Here is a 6,889-nt window from a genome sequence, read left to right as displayed (position 1 = left end):
ATCTCCAGTAACTCATATTGCATGCAAAGTTCAGTGGGTCCAGGATCATGGATAGTTTCTTTGGGGTGTCCTTTATGTATTCTCCTTTCCTGGACAGGGAGTAAGCCTTGTAATTCCAAGTCCTCGGTCTACAGGTAATTAGACACTTGAACCTGGAAAAGAACAAAGACCAGCAGGCCTGTCACTGGTTGAGACCTCTTGTCAAGCAGAGAAACTCCAGGTTTTTTTGGTTAGTCAGGCTCCCTCCAAATGAGGGCACCATTCTGCAACCGCCTCCTAGATGACTAACAGTTCCTTTTCCAAAATGTCATAGTTAACCTCAGCAGGGGTCATCTTCCAGGAGTAGAAGGCACACAGGTGCAGTGTTTTCCTGAGGCCCCCACCACTGGGGAAAGAACTGTTCCAATCACAAAATTGGAAGCATCTGGCTCCACTATGAAAAAGGGCCCTGTCTGTGTGTGCCAAAACTGGCATGGAGCTTCAGGCAATTAATATGGGTTGAGATGCTAAGGACCATTGGAATAAGACCCCAATCTTAAGATAGAAGGTGGCAGCACCCATAATGATGAAGAAATTCTGGATGAATCTCTGGTAGAAGTTCTCAAAGCCCAGGAACTGTTGGACTTCCCCTACATCTCTTGGAGGGGTTCAGTCCAGCACAGCTGCTATCTTGTGGGGCCTCCAGACTGATGATATATCCCAAGAATTCCATAGTGGGACCATCAAACTTGCACTTCTTTAATTTTGCAAAAAGGTGGAGCCATTATACAACAGGGCAGATGTACTGGTTATGCTGTTCCTGGGACTTATTAAAATAAGGGTATTGTGCACATACCCTAGACTTATTCATGGTATTGTATCGCAAAAGATGTTATCGAAGTGCTGGAAAATGGCAAGCTTTGGAAAGGTCAAAGGGCATATTTGAAGATACCATTGGTTAGAGCATGGTGCTAAAAGCACCAAGGTTGCAGGTTTGATCCCCAGTTAGACTAGATAATCTCTTGAGGTCCCAGCCAGCCTTACTTCTCTATGAAACCGTATCAAGTACTGAGGGGCATCTTTCACTCTTCCCCCACATGGATGTGAATCAAGTTGCATGACCCCCTCAAGCAACTTTGTGAACATGCAAATTTGCCCCAACCTTTCCAACAGTTCATTAATAAGGGGAAATGGATAGTGGTTCCAAATAGTGACCCTATTCAGGGCTCAGTAGTTCTACACACAGGCATAAGGAACCATGCTTCATTGTCACTAAGAGGACAGCAGGACCAGCTGGGAAAGTAGATGGTAGGATAAATCCCTTAGTCAAGGGTTCTATAGGGTGATTTCTTAAGATTCTTGGCTCTAGTTCACACAAGAAGTACAGGTGAAAAAACAGAACCAGCCAGGGTGGTGCAGGCACCTACCCTGGAGATCTTCCAAAGGAGACTGGACGCACACAGTGCTGGGGTTATTTGACTCCAGAAGTCTTTCCTGCCCAGAGCAGGGGGGCTGGACCCGATGATCTCACAAGGTCCCTTCTGGCCCTAAACTTCTGTGAATCTGTGAATCACTGCTGTAGCTCAATATGGCCTGTGGGTTAGTAGAATATCTGCATTTTTCTTATTGAAGACTTCAGCAAGGTCCCAGTATTTACTGGGGAGTGTGGCAATTCTGGGGTAATTTTGTCCTGGTGTGTTCAGGGCTTACCACTTAAGAGGTCAGGGGCTGGGCTTCAGATGCCCGAGTTCCTGGGCATACAGGGCTTCCATGTAATGGCTTTGCTAGTACTAGATAGTGTCTTCAGCAATACAGGTAACCCCCACTTAGCGCTCTTAATTGGTTCCTGAAAAACTGAGTGTTAAGTGCAATGAGTATTAAGCGAAACCGAAAGTATTTGATGACCCAACGTGGAGACCACAGTTGTTTTTAATGACCCAATTGTTTTTGGCGACCGCAAGCGTTATAACGAAACTCACTGAGTGCTAAGTGAAATTGGGTATCAAATTTTAAATGAGTGTGTAGTTCAAGCTGAGATGGACTGTCAGTGGATCTTGGATAGTGGAACGTAAGATGGAGATCCCCAACACCATAGGGGTATGTGCAGATACATCATGGTCACTCTGCAAGGAAACTTGGAGGGAAGAAGTTTTGAGGATAATTGGGCCCTGAAGTAAGCAGCAAATAGTCAACTAATTCTATCACCACTGGGTTATGTTAGCATTGTATGGGGATATGATATGCCCTAGTGAAACCCTGGTCTATAAAATTGTCTGAGGTGCCAGAGTCCTCTAGGGTACCTTGCTGTACCTGACACACGGCCAGATGGGAGAGATGCAGCATTATCAGGAATGGTGAAGGGTAGCGGCTGTTAGGCCTGTGCGAGTAGGCAGCTATTTGATCCAGCTTCTGATCCAGCCGCTTCAGATGACAGTGATCTGATCCAGAGCTCCAGACTAGGTTCTCGCTTTGACCCAGCCAAAGCGGCTCCGAAGCTTCAGAGCTGCCTGAGATCTGGCCATAGGGTATAATGGGGAATCAATGAAATATCTATAACTTTGTTGTTTTTTGTCCAATTTGGATGAAACTGGCAGGGGTGGCCTCTGCTGAGAGCATGAAGCCTACCAAGCTTCAAAAAGATCCGTGTAGGGGTTCTGGGGGAACTGTACCCCAAATTCTTGAAAGCAAAACTCATGTCACATGTATGTGTTACTCTACAGGGGGGTAAAAAGTGCAGGGGTAGTAGCCCCTGGTGAGGCCACAAAGCCTGCCAAGTTTCAAGGAGATAAGTGCAGGGCTTCGGGGAGAACTGCACCTCAAGCTGTGGACAAGCAAAACTTGTGACATGGGTGACACTGTGTGTGTTAAGGTGCAGTGGGGTGAAAGCTGCAGGGATGGTAGTCCCTGCTCAGGCCACAAAACCTGCCAGCTGTCAAGGAGATAGGTGCAGGGCTTCTGGGTTCTGCCCCCCCATCCATGGGAGCATGATGGGCCTGTGGTGGCCTGGGCATCCCCATCCATGGGAATGTGATGGGCCCATGGGGCCCGGCACCTCTAGCTGCTGACAGGCAAAACTTGTGACATGGGTGCCGGTGCAACTGACTGTCTCTGTCTTGGGGCAGTTGGTTGTCTGTATTGATTATTTTCTCTCTTTAGTCTGTGGTTTTGTAGGTGTTAATTAGGTGTTAATGAGTTGATTAGCAAGGATTATTGTCATGGGTTTTGCTTGTCCGCAGCTTGAGGTGCAGTTTCCTCCAAACCCCTGCACCTATCTCCTTGAAACTTGGCAGGCTTTGTGGCCTCTGTAGGGGCCACCACTCCTGCAGTTTTCACCGCCCCCCCGGTGGTGTAACACATACATGTGACATGAGTTTTGCTTTCAAGAATTTGGGGTGCAGTTCCCTCAGAACCCCTAAACCGATCTTCTTGAAATTTGGCAGGCATCATGCTCTCAGCAGAGGCTACCACCCCTGCCAGTTTCATCCAAATCAGACAAAAAGCAACAAAGTTATAGATATTCCATTGATTCCCCATTATACCCTATGGCTAGATCTTCAAGGTGGCTCCGAAGCTTTTCCGAAGCAGCTCAGAAGCTCTGAACCACTTTGGAAAGCCTAAAGAAGCCAGCGCTTCGATCTGGACATGTTACTTCAGACGCCGAAGCATCCAAAACTTCTCTGGATCCGAAGCACGGTTCAAAGCCTCGCACAGCCCTAGTGGCTGTTGCACTTAGAAACCAAATTCCTAACTTAGTGCTTTATGAATTGACACAACACTAGGTTGATGAATAGCAGAAAGGCCTGTTTTAATAACTACCAACAAGCTACACAACTAAATAACAGAAAAGACACTTTCCCAATATAAAACAAGCTATTATTCCTTAGTATTATCTTATCTGCACAAAGATATTTACCCAATGCAGGCAGGAAGCAAATCTTGTATAGCCTCAAAGCTTGGATCCTTCACTTGTCAGCTGGGTGGCAGGATAGCTTGGTCTGGACTGCACACACCTTGCTGGCAAATCTGTTTAGTTGTTTATACTGTTTCATTGTATAGCTTCAAAGCATTTTTTCTTGATGGTTGGCTGATTTAGAGTCCAAACAAACAGGGAGCAACAGGTTGATCATCATAACACGACTGATAATTTCCTGGCACTTGTTCTTGATTTGTCTAGGTGTGAAAACTGTGTTTTTCTGCAGCCCGTGCAATTAATGGTCAATTTACAGGTGATGGGTTTGACTAGTCCAACAGGATCCTTAGGGGTGTCAACAAACCTGTCTTTGGGTATTTGTATATCAACGGGGCAAATTTGCAGTAGCTTATATCGCTGATGTTCTGTTTCATGGTATGTCTGGAGTTCTGTAATGATCGAGACATTGTCACACCTTAGAGTGACATTTGATGCCTGTTTTGAGAAATCTGAGGATGTCAGTACAGAACATCCTCTCTATATTCAAGCAGACAAGGTTCTTTGGGTGAATCTGATATCTTTTATTAGACCAACTTAATTAGTTGGAAAACAATTATTAAGCAAGCTTTGGGTACAAAAACCCTTCGTCAGGCTAAGGAACTTTCAGCAGTTGGTGTGTGCTCTTCCTGGTTGGAATGAAAAAGTAAAGAAGCCAGGGGCTGGGCTGGTATGCATGCAAGACAGGTAGTCAGTGAAAATGTAAATTGAGGAGTCAATGGGTGAGACACAAGCTGGAGCGGGGGGGGCCATGATTTTTAGTATCCAGGAGGTTGAAGAAGTGGAGTTCATAGGCTCGTCTCTGGGAAGCGTTGTGTAAGTTTCCTTTGAGGATCAGGACTGAGAGATTGGAGAGAGAGTGGTTTTCTTGTGAGAAATCATGGACTAAATATAGACATAATCATGGACGTTACCCTCCCCCCCTTCCAACCTGTCTCTCACCCATTGACTCCTCAATCTACATTTTCACTGACTCTGTCTTGTATGCATACCAGCCCAGCCTCTGGCTTCTTTACTTTTTCATTCCATCCAGGAAGAGCACACACCAACTGCAGAAACTTCCTTAGCCCAAAGCTTGCTTAATAATTGTTTTCCAACTATTTAAGTTGGTCTAACAAAAGATATCAGATTCACTCAAAGAACCTTGTCTGCCTATGTCCTTAGACCAACACGACTACAACCTACATCACTATATTCAATGCACCTTTTACAGGTTTCTTTTGAGATGCGTATTTAGCCTTTTGTCTTCTTTAGCTTCTAGGTCAATTGAAATGCATATGTAGTTTCTTTGCCTTTACTGGCTCACTGGCCCAGCTTTTCCTTTGGCTCTCTTAGCTTGGAAATACACATGTGATGAGTGTGTCAGGACTCTGCAAACAATTTTAACCTTTATTTTTATTACTTTATGGCATGGGTCTGGTATTGGGTACCACAAGCACTCCACTGTCTTGATGCCTAATGGGTTGCAAGCCATTAGTGGAGTTTGATATTTTTTTCTTTTTTTTTCTTGTGGCAGTCTTGTTACCACAATTCAGTCTTGCCCCAGCCATTGTCTTGTACACCATCCAAGCTTTCAGTTTTCAGATGCAGCAGTGGCCTACACTGGCCCCAGCTTTTTGAGGGAAAGGCATCAAGCTGGTAGAGATGTTGAGGGGTGTGTACACCACCCAGCCTGGGCCCAACTAGGCTACTGTTTCCTAATGGTGGGTCTTTCCCAGGAAAATATAAGCAATTGTGAAGTGGCCTGGGTTGCTTCAGTACAGAGATCCGCTGATCATCTTCTGCCCTTTTCTGCCTTGTTCAAGAGGGACTGCCTGATCAACTTGCATTTGCTTCTGGGGAAGTTAATTCAAGGAGAGCAAGGAAGTAGCGTTCATGGGTCAGTGTCACCCTCTTAGGGTCCTTGCCTGCTCCAGTCTCCATAGATAGGCAATGGTCCCTCTGAAAGCAGGCTCACCTCCTCACTCGGTCCCTGGTGGAAGTGGAAGAACGAAGCAGCTCCATTCCATTGGTGTCAACAGCCAGGTATTGGAAATCAGCTGTATGTTGGCTTATAGACAGCTTATAGATATGTTGGCCCCAGCATCTGAAGGGCCATTTCTGCCATTTGTGAACTGTAGGGACTTGGCATACAACACCAACACGGCCTGACAAAAGCCCTCCAGAAGGCTCGGTAGGGGGCTGGAGCGTTGCAGGACAGCAGAGGCCCAGGCCAGACCACCTCCTGTTAGTAAACTAATCAACCCCACCATGGTGTTGGTGGAGTACGTTTGGGAGCACAGGCAGCACTGATTCACGAACACCCAGTCTTTTTGGCTCACTACCAAACACTGAGGTAGTGCAACCTGAGGTCCATGGAAGTAGGAGCGCTTGGAGCAGGGATTACAGCTGCTGCCGGCAGCTCTGGCTTCAGCTTGAGGATGCCGTGTCCATGCTGTGAGGCAGTGGGGCCCACCTTTTTGGCAGCTGTGCCACAAATTAGCCTCCCATCCTCCCCAAATGCCTCACAGCTTCTTGCACAACTGCAAAGAACCCTAACCTGCCGCAAGTAAAGCACAGGGACAACTGCTGCAATGACCTAACAATGTGTTATTGTAACCTTATCGTACTTCAGCTCAGTTTCCCATTTTAAGAGATCGAAGCGCACATACAGCACTTGGAAAGCGTACAACGCATGACCAGGTTAACCTGAACTCTGGGTTAACCAATTTTTTTACCAGGAGATAGAAAGCAAATCATTAGGGGTCACGAGTCAGGCCTGTGGTGCAGGGTGGGGAGAGGCTGCAGGCTGCGGGTCAGGACCAGGCTCGGGATCACCGAAGGGCTGACGCGAGACCGAGCCCAGCGCAGCGGGAAGGCTGCGAAGGCACCGCCCGCACGACAGCGAGGCGAGGGGTGTCCCGCGCGCGCCACAGACGGGCGGGGCCCCGCGGGACACGTGAC

The sequence above is a fragment of the Alligator sinensis genome, unplaced genomic scaffold, assembly GCF_000455745.1.
Source record: "Alligator sinensis unplaced genomic scaffold, ASM45574v1 scaffold2149_1, whole genome shotgun sequence".
NCBI classification, from domain to species: domain Eukaryota; kingdom Metazoa; phylum Chordata; order Crocodylia; family Alligatoridae; genus Alligator; species Alligator sinensis.
The sequence above is the reverse complement of the archived record's forward strand: the minus strand, read 5'-3'. Positions refer to the sequence as shown.